We start from the raw sequence: 11,255 nt of genomic DNA, 5'->3' as shown, positions 1-11,255 counted from the left end.
GCTTGTGTGTGGTGTTCTAGAGTAGGGGCAGCTAATTTGTGTGTTTAAACAAGTTACTTTTTCATGGTCCATATTCAAAACCTCATTTTCATTAAAATCAGATGAGGCTTAAGACATAGCCAAATGTCTACCTAAGGCATGTAGGTATTTATGTTCCTATGCAAATGTTGGTAATTCATTTCCTAAAGCAGTTAGACACATTAGAATTTTCTTGGCCTAGAACTCATAAATGTGACTGTTTCACTTTCAAGGGGTAGACAGTTGTTGGCTTTAAGTCCCAATTATGGCTACCATCTTTAGTACCTTGGATTTTAACTACAAAACTCAGTATTTTATACTGAGTTTTTGAAAAACCTGAGCCACCAAAAAATATTTTTTTATAGTTTCACCTTGCAGCTCTCAGTAAGTCTCCTTTTTGTCATACAAAATGACGAGACTAGAGGTTATTGCCAGGGACCAGTAAAAGTGGTAGCTCTATAAAACAAGGTGAGCTGGAAGCCAAGGATGACAGCCGGGCAGTGGGACAATGCCCCACCTGCTGAGGGATGCAGTTGCAGAGAACCTGACAGGGGAAGGGCATCTTTGGGGATGGTGACCAGTCATGGCCAGCATTTCGGTGACCAGCATGCAAGTCTGCAGTAAAAAATTTGATCTGAGATCAAGTACAAGGTTGAGAATAGACACAGTTGCAACAGGTCAGATAAGAATAAAGGGCAAATGCCTGAATTAAATGCAGGTATTCTCAAATGGAATGGGAGCTAGATGATGTGGACAAGTCCCCCAATATATCTTTTAATACAAGCATCTTTGAAGGTCTCACAGCTGCACCATATTACTGTTAGATTGTAGCACAGCCTATATGGTCTCTAAAGGGGTAGAGGAAGACATTGTAGAGCTTTGGGGGGTGGCAGGGTGGCAAGGGGAGACAAGCAGGACTCTGGCAGCTTTGCAGGTACTGTGAGTTTGAATAAACATGGAACTGATAAAGGCTTCATATCTGTTTAAGCAAAATTCAGGTTTACTATGGTGCTGGCTTAGGTTTTGGTAGAAGATAGACAAGTGAAGGTCTGGTAGTTTGCAGGAACGTGCAGGAAGTCTCTACTTTTTTGTTGTTGTTGTTGTTCTAATCATCTATTTTGCTATAGTATTTTCTTGGAGCTGCTTGCTTTCATTTTGGATTCAAGTATGCAAGTCTAAACAAATTAAGGCTTTGCACTAATGATGAGCAGAACCAGGTTGCATCACATCACTTAACAAAACCTTTTCTACTCAAAGGTTTCTTTGAAAACTAAGCAGGAGGGGTGGTGAAAGTAGAGTGACAGAAACAAATGAATATTTCTTTACAAAAGTGTTTCTCCAACAAGGCTATGTGAGAAAAACCTAGTCCTTGATTGCTTAAATAAAATTCTATCTCCAAAAGAGAAAAATTAATCAGAGTTGTTGGTTATTTGCTTTTTTAAGAATCAAAGATCTGCTTTCTATCAAAACATTGTAGTATCAAATAAATGTGAGTTATATTTGTTTTAATACTCCATTTTTTTAATACTCTTTCTTCTATTCCATAGCAAAAGAGTAACATTACTGCCTCTACAAAATGTCAGTAAGATTAAAACTGTTGCCTGGACCACAGGTGGCAGTACATGTTTAAGTATGAATATATCTAAGCAGCTTGTGTTAGTAAAATATAGAAACTTGATCATTACTTGCTCTAGTTCAGCTATTCAGTATCGAATATTGTATATCTTGTACTGTATAAAGGCAGGCCTGAGTTTGAAAGGCTGCAGTAAATGTAGTGAAGTAATGATAGAGTACATGAGAATGAGATGTGTTTATGTCCTAAAGTAACTGTGATTACAATAAGTAATGCTATAGAATGGAAAAAAGGTTCTATGTATTGCCTGTTGTCTGAGTTCTGATTGCTATTTCTGGGCAGATGAAAGCTTTCTTGTCAAAGCTAAACTTGGATTGATTTGTTAATGGCCCCATTTCTACTCAGGTATGTATAAGTTCCAGCATTTTTCTGTTGTTTGTTTGTTTTTAAAAATTTTCTAGTTCAAGTATACAGTGGTTACCAGCAACCTTTAATTATAACTACCAGAGGTGACTCAAAATTTGAAGAGACCAGACTGTTCAAAATATACATGTATGTATAATATGAGAATACTAGAGATCAGTTACGTTCAATAGCAAATAGTTAGTTTTGCCACCTGTAATAGTTAAATATTTTTCACTTCTGTATCACAATTTACTACAACCATCTGATGAATTCTTAGGTATGAAGTAATTAAAAGGCTTGTAGTGAAGCTACACAGTGGGGAAAAGTAGTAAGAGAACAGTTGGATCCATATAAAGTGTGCCTCTTGTTAGACTTAGAGACAACTATAAGAACTACTAGGCTTTCTTTTTACTTCTGAAACTCAACCTTTGTTAGCAAAGTAACAAACATATAGGTATCCAAAGATGGGGATCCAAGGGGTTCCTTCCATCCCCTTATCTTCGTAAATTAACAGATATTACTAAACTGTTATCGTAGGCTCTTCTGCATATTATTTACTAAAACAAAACCACTGAGGATTATACATTAAAAATAACTATGGTAGAATTTCTCTTCTCTAGAAGGAAATGACCTTGAATTCAAGTTCTGCAAAATATATGCATGTATGTTGCCTTTTCAGTTGGTTTCTCAATGTAAAGTGAGTATCTAACTCACAGAATGGTTCTAAAGAAGTCATATCACTTTTTCATATATATTGCAATGACTAGATTACTAGACAACTGTATTTATATAGAATTTATGGTAAAGAAGTTTTGTACTGTTATCTCAGGTAAGGAAGGATTCTTTTTTCTTTTGCACCCAGACCTTTATTTAAGAAAGCTCTATTTCTCCTCAGCCTGTTTTGCGAAGTTAATATAAAATGAGCAAGGTCTTGAATGAGTAACTCTAAGACATATACTATGCAACCTTTCTAAGCATTTTCTCAATTTTTAGGTGTGTGTGTATATTCAAGGAAGCTGAATGCAGTGTTATGTTAAATATCACAAAATCATCTAGATTGGAAGAGACCTCCAAGATCACCTAGTCCTACCAATGCCCTGTACAATGTAATTATTAAAAATATCTGGTGGAAGTATCTTACTAGACAACGTGTGATACATCCTATAATTGCAATTACCTTCCCAGTAATTTCTGACAGCCAGTCATTTACTGATATCCAAGTGCGTGGCTTGGTATGCAATATCATAGTACTTTTACCCTTTTCTTATGTAGCGTAGTCAGCAAATCACCTCAAGGTTAAGCGTTTTCTGCATTGATGGTGCTTTCCCAGTTTATTTCATTAGTACTTCTGCCTTTTGTGCAATTGTCATTAATGAAAAATACAGCCACATTACCTCAGAAGAGACTGAGTTTTATTTCGCTGAATAAAATATTGTTCACTTCAGTCATCACCCTAGAAGATCTTTCTCACTTTTTTTTTTTTTTTTTTAAATATCAATTTACTTTGTATATAAGAAAACATACTCTACTCTTAATATTTCTGTGGTTCCACTACTCTTTTGAATTCAAGACGGGAGATCAACTTGCAGGTAATTTCTGTTGGTTTCTTACACAAACCTTAGCTGATGCTCCAAGAGGGAAAAATGCATTTGTCTTCTAGGAAAGAAATACATATGCATGCAGGCTGTTGAATACTAAGACACTACTATATCTAGAAAAGGAGGAAATTATTATATTTTTTCCATCAAAAGTTTTTGAAACTACTTTTTTTCTTTTTTTTTTTTTTTGATGTTTCAGAAAGAAAATAAGACTTAGTGATTTTGTAATAGAGTCAATTGTTTGACAAACCTTATCCTTGGCTTCTGCAATTCAGAAAAGTTAAGAAAAGTTGTTGCTGGAAATGGGTGTTCAGTGCACTGCTGTGCATGAGGGAGCAAATCTGTTGAATAAAATAAAAGCACATAGACTTTTTCTTCACTCTTCTATAATTTATTCTCAAATGCTGTATACAATTTTGTTATAAATCATTTAAATAAATTAATGATTCACATTAAGAAAAGAGATCATCCTGCTAAGGAGAGTCTGTTTAGATTTTTTTGGTCTCTACTGGTAAATCAGTCTAAAAAAAACACAAATAGTGGTATCATTCAGTGACCCAGAGTGTGAATTGTGATCATAAATTCTAGTGTCATCTTAACCACTTAAAAGATTGAAGTTTTTTGTTTGTTTGTTTTAAATAATAAAAAGCCCACCTTTCTTTTTCAGATACTTCCAGGGTAGCACTTCTCTATATTTTCAGATTAGCAGTCAAGTATGCGTGTGTGTGTATATATGTGTGTGTGTGTATATATGTATTTTGGATACTTACTCCTCTGTTGTAAGTGACATGTATTCTAATCAGAATTGTCAACAGCTATAGACAGGAAATGATAAAATAAGCATTAACTTATCAAACAGAAAATGCGGCTTATCCTTGAATTGTTTGATGGTGCCTTATGAATGTATTAAAGGCAGGGCTTCTTGCTCCCATTTTTTTATTATTAACCCCTCCACACACACCCCTGCAACTCTAAAGAAAACACTGTATCTTGTTAGAAGGTCTGATATGAAAATTCTAGTGAAAGAAAGTTATAGTTGAAAAGTAACTGCTAATACAAGTCAGTGTTTAATTACTTTTCAGAATTAAGTTTTAAAGTTTATCAATATACTAAGATTGGTTTAGATATACTTTTACAGTTTGAAACTTTTGGAAAAATATGATGAACCTTTTCTCTAATTCATTTACAATTAAAATACTGCGTAAATGTAACATGTAATAGAATCTTAATAGGAATTAATCCACCTCAGGATCTAAATATGTAAGTCTTGACTACTTGACTAAGCCCACAGAGAGCTTGCCTGTTTGGTTAAGTACAGAAATGGATTATAGGAATAATGGCTGTTGGCCTCTGGGACTTAAATTTCAAGGTGTTCCACAAAATACTTTCTTTATGTATGTCTAGTTGTGTTCTAGGTAAGTTCCTTAGGTGCCTATAAATACCTATGTGGATAGGTATTTGTCATAAGCCCCAAGACTCTGTGTATTACCTAAAGTCTTAGCCTCTTGGAGTAAGAAACTAACCATTTCTGCTTAATTGCCATGAGAGGACTCAGTTCTGTGTATAGAGGTGTTTTGAGTGCCACTGATTATACTGCTGTGGTACTCAGTTGAGACGAAAACCCCAAATTGCCATCTAATCGATATGCATGATGACCTGCATTGCATTCCAAGAAAGTAAGTGAGGTGATCACAGAGATGGTGCTTTTTGATTGGTTTTGGTGTGAATGGCTGAGTTCTCAGAATGGAAACTACAGCTGGGAGGCACAAACAGTGCTAGTAGCTAGCATAAATAGCAAAATGTTTTGAATCTTTTTGATGAAACACTACTGAAATGTCTAAAATATGAAGCGGGTCAGTTCCTTTAATAAAAAAAATAATAACATTAATGCTTTTTATTCTAGGAAGAATTTCTGAATGAAGTTCCTTCAATTTAGTTAAGTGTCTGGCTGTACTTTTTAAGGGCCAAAATCACTAAAATAAATTACTTTTCTCTCCATTCAGAGAGATACTGTGGATACTACATAGGAGGTCTTGATGCTTCATTGACTTTTTTTTTTTTTAAGTCTGTTGATACACAGTTTTGATCTGTGCATGTCTTGCACTGGTATCCTAATTGTAAGTAAAGTCATTAAATGTCCTACTTCTGAATCACTAGGCTGCAGACAAAAAAAAAAAAAAAAAAAAAAGTAGGTATTGAACAAGGAGTGGAATTTACTGTACTGTTATTCTGTTATTTTTAAACAATTCTAAAGAAGTTATCTGTGACTGAGCCTGAACATCTTCTGTGCTTGTACAAACAAAGAAAAACAAACAGATAACCAATGTCAGACAAAATAATTTAGGGCCAAATGAGTCAGAACTCTTCTACATGTTTTGTAGTATACTGCATTATTCAATGCAGTAGTGAAAGAGATCAACATGAGGGGAAAAAACTGGAAGACAAAAATAAAGCATGTTACATTTTTCTGCTATTGTTGATACTTTGGCCAGCTCATGCTTCTGTTGATAAACAAGCATATCTTCTCTGTAGTATTTTTTTTAATTTATTTAGTGCATTTTGTTTCCTGTGCTAGACCATACTACTTATCATTTGCTACACTGTTCAGGTGGAGGTAATAATCTATTACATATATAACAATGATAAAGTCTTGCAAATTAACGCGCATTACCAGTGAAATTGCCTTCACTGGAGGTATTTTAAAAGTAAGTTTCTGTGGGATAAAGGGAGATGTATTTCTCCTTATTTGAGTATTCCAATAAACTAGGAAAACAGAGTTCTATAACTTAACATGCAAATTTAATGTGGTAACAGTTTGCAGCAAGAGTTATTTTCTAAAATGAGTTAATTCCGTTATTGACAAATAATACATTTTAAAAAAGACATGTTCCAAACCACCATGTCCAACCTTTCCGTAAACACCCCCAGGGATGGTGACTCCACTACTCCCCTGGGCGACCTGTTCCAATGCTTGACTACTCTTTCTGAGATGAAATGTCTCTTAATTTCTAACCTAAACCTCCTCCTCGTGCATCTTGAGGCCGTTCCCTCTAGTCTTATCACTAGTTATCTGTGAGAAGAGGCCAACTCCCAGATCCCCCACACCTTCCTTTCAGGTAGAGAGCAATAAGGTTTCCCCTTCTCTTCTCCAGACTAAACAACCTCAGTTCTTCTCTCAGTTGATCCTCACAGGACTTGTGTTTCAGACCCTTCACTAGCTTCGTAACCCTTTTCTGGATGCATTCTAGGGCCTTGCTATCTTTTGAGGGGTTCAAAACTGAACCCAGTACTCAAGGTATGGCCTCACCAGAGCAGAGTACAGGAGGACAATCACCTCCCTGGTCCTGCTGGCTATACTGTTCCTGATACAAGCCAGTATGCTATTGGCCTCCTTGGCCACCAGGGCACACTGCCAGCTCACTTAAGCAAGCATCAATCAGCACCCCCAGATCCCTTTCCTCTGCACAGTTTTCAGTCCACTCTGCCTTAAGCCTGTAGCATTACATGGGTTTGTTGTGGCCAAAGTGCAGGACCCGGCACTCAACCATATTGAACCTCTACCCGTTGACCCATCCTGTCCAGGTCTCTCTGCAGAGCCTTCCTACCCTCTGTCAGATTGATACTTGCCCCATATTATATAGCCAATATATTGATATTTCTGTGGATATGCTAAGGCTTTCTTTTCCCTGACCCTATTACCTATTCTGGGTTACTCTTGTTTTAGTTTCCAGCTTCGGAGCATGGGAACTTTATGGCATCTGGAGTCCTGTCACTTTGAAAAATTGCCATTTCAGGTATCTATGCTCTCCTTTAATTCTTGTTGTCTGGGCTGGAATTTGGTCCTGAATAACCACTTGATCAAGAAGAAATTACCACACTGTATTACTGACAGAATGAGCTGCTGGTGGCAGAGCAGTATTGGGAAGTAGACCTGGTGGTTCTACACTCTAATGGTGGGCTGATGAAGCTGGATAATTTCAAATTACAAAAAGTAAGTCTGATCTCCAGAAATACTTTCCATCAATTTATCAAGGAGCCAGGATCAGTGGACTGTGTAACAGTAGATATGGGCTAGGCTAATGAAGACATGTGGCTGAATGATGGAGAATGAAAAGGCACTCAGTTGGCAGCAACTTAACATCATGTAAGACAGAAATACTGTCTGCTGGCAAATTTGTAACCTGACATTTCTGGAAGCTAAATACAAGTTGGTGATTCCAGTGTGCTTCTTAAACAGAACTCTAAAATGAGAAAGAAAAAAGTTTGGTCTTTCCCAAGTGGTCCCGTAACTGAAAGAACAAGATGTAACCGACGTGGTTTCTGAAATTAATATCTAACTTTCACTGAAGCACAGATTCTGCCCCAATAAACACTGCAGTTGCAGATGATGCTTAACAATGAAAGCTTCAGCACAGTTTGTGCATTTTCACTGCCTTTTAATGCTAATCAATGTCAGTTGCCAGCTCACTAGAAACCTTGGATCATCAAAATTGTAGAACCTGAGGGGATGCCCTTTCTTACTCTACTGAAGTTATGTTGTACCCGATGTATCTTCTAAGGTGAAAAATGAAGTCTAGAAAGCAGCAGACCAAAATAATGACTGCATCACTCTATTTCTGCTGAAAAATTTTATTTTCTCTGTACATAAAACCACCTAATGATCCCTAGCTAAGAACAATTTAGCAATGTGAGTTGTATATTAAGGAACACAATATTTAGATCTAATTTGTTTGTTTGTTTTGTTTTGTTTTATTTGTTTTTGCTTTGCATTGCAAACCTAAAATTAAAGAATATTTTCAAAAGCATGCCATACTCAATGGTTATAATGTGACAATTAAGGATTTTTATGGAAACTTTCATTTCAAAAGTGTTGTGAACAATTTCTCAGCTTTATAAACATTTCTATACAGACAAAAATAGAGGTCCATTCTTTGAATTGTGCCTCTGATCAATGTAGGAGATACAGAATAACTTGGAAAAAGAAACAAAGTTGGCTATATAAGCAGTCTGTTGTTGAGCCTCTGCTTTAAATGTGTACTATTGCACCCACATTTTTTTTTTGCTCATTTTGTGTAAACTCATCTGATTACCTAGCAGAGGTTTCTTTAGTAAGCGCGAGATATGTTTCTTCAAGACACAAATACATGGGTACTAATTGAAAACTGTTGGTGGTTGTCTTTTTTAGAAGCAGTCTTAAAACTTGAAAGAAGAAATTCAGAAGGACCAAGAGTACATGCTTAGAACTATGTGGAGTATAGATGTGTATGATAGGGAAGCATTACTGGAAGTTTAACATTTTTAGTAGAAGCTATATGACAAAACTCTATGCAATTTCTTCATAATGCTTCATACTTCTCGGCCTGTATCACAAGTGGCACTCACCAGGTTTTGCAGAGTTTCCTTTTTCTAGACATTTCCAAACAGCATAGTTATGTCCTATAATTCGTTGCTAGTTAATAATACAAATTTTATATGACATCAAACACAATTCAACAAATAACTAAAGGTAGATCAAAAGTTAGAAGGCAGATGTAAGTGCAACATGAAGTAACATAGTTGAATTTTATAAAGGTACCACTAATATGTGTCACATGTAATAGTAGCAACTTTCCAAGTATCAACTTGCTCAAACTACAAGATAAAGTGAAAATCTGTAAAAACCTCTGTAGAACTGCTTCATTTTAAAATGGTACTTTTCAAGGGGATTCTCATAATGCTTCAAACTCTGTAATGATTTTCTTTACAATCCTCAGCGAATTAGTCAGTTCTTCTTATAAGTAAACAATGGTTCTTGTGTCAACTGTATAAAGAGAAAAAAATATACTTTGATTACTGGAAAGATTTTTACCTTTTTGGGGGGCTGCTTTAAAAACTTGAGGATTCCCTTTAGCTTATGAATTCATAGCATTCTCTTTCATAATATCTTATGCTAAAATGTCTAGTAAACTGTCATTTAGTACTCTCTGGGCATTTTAATACGCTTTCAGTAGCACCTTTATGGATGTGTAAAATTTTGATTTTGCTATTATAATGTGGAACTCAGTAAATCAATTAATATAGCTGCGTCAAATGAAATACCTTTAGTTGTACCCAACTATGAGTTCTGAATACCTGGAATATTCAAGGAATATGTTGAATATCAAACAGATGTTTCTGTGAATGTTTCTGCTGTGGTATGTGTGAGTTATTGGTATTATTCAATGTATTTTTATTGACAATTTCAGCATGCAATTGCAGATGGATTCTAAGAATTGGAATAGTGCAGGTGACAAAACAAAGGGTGAAAATAAAGTAAAAAGTAAAATAGGCTGAATTTCATGTAAACTGTGTAATTATTTGAACTTCATTTAAATAAGTAAATAAAATGTTTTCTTCAGAAATGCAACATTCTCATGTACCTTTTATGACCTACTGTTTTGATCCTATTGGACTTCTGTGTGCTTCTTAAACATGCATTTTTTTGCTGGTGCCTGAAGTCATGGCCTCTATCTTTTTGCACAACTGCAAAGCAAATTGAGTAAAATGTTACAGCACAAAGGTGGTGGCATTTGCGCTTTTTTTTTTTTTTTTTTTTTTTTTTTTTTCCAGATTTGATGTACCTAAAGTGTTCTCCTGAGGTATCTTTACCTGGTTTCCATTTTTGTTATTGATTTTATTTTACTCATCAGCTAACTAAAACAAATAGGTAAAGAGAATAATCTTGTCATGGAAAAAGTGTGAGTTCTAGAAGATGTTAATAAATCCATAGAACGAAAAAGATATACTTGTACCATTAATGAAGCCTGATATTCCCACCTGGCAATTACTTGACATAAATTAAAATAATTTTAATTACTCCAAGAAAGATGATTGATTAGGGCCACCTGAATCTTTTAATTGCTCGTTCGTTCATTTAGAACCTAATACAAAGGATTATTATTATTATTTTAATTTCTAAACTTTTAACTTATTTTGGAGGAAGACCAGAAAACTAGGAACTATATGTTTTACAGATATAGCCTACAGTCTTTGTTAGCAAACCTGTAACTTAAAGTTTATATTACATTTGTTAGTAAAAATGTATTTGCTGTATCACAATTATTTTTTCTTTCTTTGGAAGCATTTGAACTGGAGATTTTGGCTTCAGTGGAACAAATTGTGGAAGTTAGGAAAGGACTTTATATTTACCATTCAAGTACTTCCATATGCCACAATACTGCAGTTACAGCAGAACTGTTCCTCACATTTTTGAACTGAAAGGCATGCTAAGAAAACATGTTGGAACTAAATTAAATGCACAAATGTGACTAACTTGAAAATGCACCTAGACACTTCAAAATAGACACATGAACATTCTTCCTCCACCTCCTTTCAATGGAAAACTTCATTGTACATTTGCATTTTGTCATGCTATGCAAGTGAGTTTTCACCTCCATAGCAATGGTTCTGACCTTAGAAGGCTAGTAATTCTACTCTAGTATGCGTTACCATCTGGTGTCCAATTAGAGAATTACAACACGTGTATCTACGCAGCATCTATATACATACAGGCATATGTACATGGAAGTTATACACATTTTTAATGCATTTCCATCTGGTGTCTGATGCTAAAATTATATTTAGTGAGTGAGAGTTGGAATCCTATCACTGAAACTCACCATGGCAGGGTCTTGCTTAATTAC

At 35.3% G+C, this 11,255-nt stretch overlaps 1 long non-coding RNA gene across 1 annotated transcript; it reads left to right on the top strand.

The window, feature by feature from the left end:
• Positions 1-912: 912 nt before the first annotated feature.
• LOC311438157 lies at positions 913-9,974 on the top strand. The gene is made up of 3 exons (XR_014693947.1): positions 913-952; positions 7,319-7,388; positions 8,780-9,974. It is a non-coding gene; the product is annotated as an uncharacterized lncRNA (long non-coding RNA).
• The last annotated feature ends 1,281 nt before the right edge of the window (positions 9,975-11,255 follow it).

This window comes from Aythya ferina, assembly GCF_964211825.1.
Source record: "Aythya ferina genome assembly, chromosome: 5".
NCBI lineage: Eukaryota > Metazoa > Chordata > Aves > Anseriformes > Anatidae > Aythya > Aythya ferina.
The sequence above is the reverse complement of the archived record's forward strand: the minus strand, read 5'-3'. Positions and strand labels throughout refer to the sequence as shown.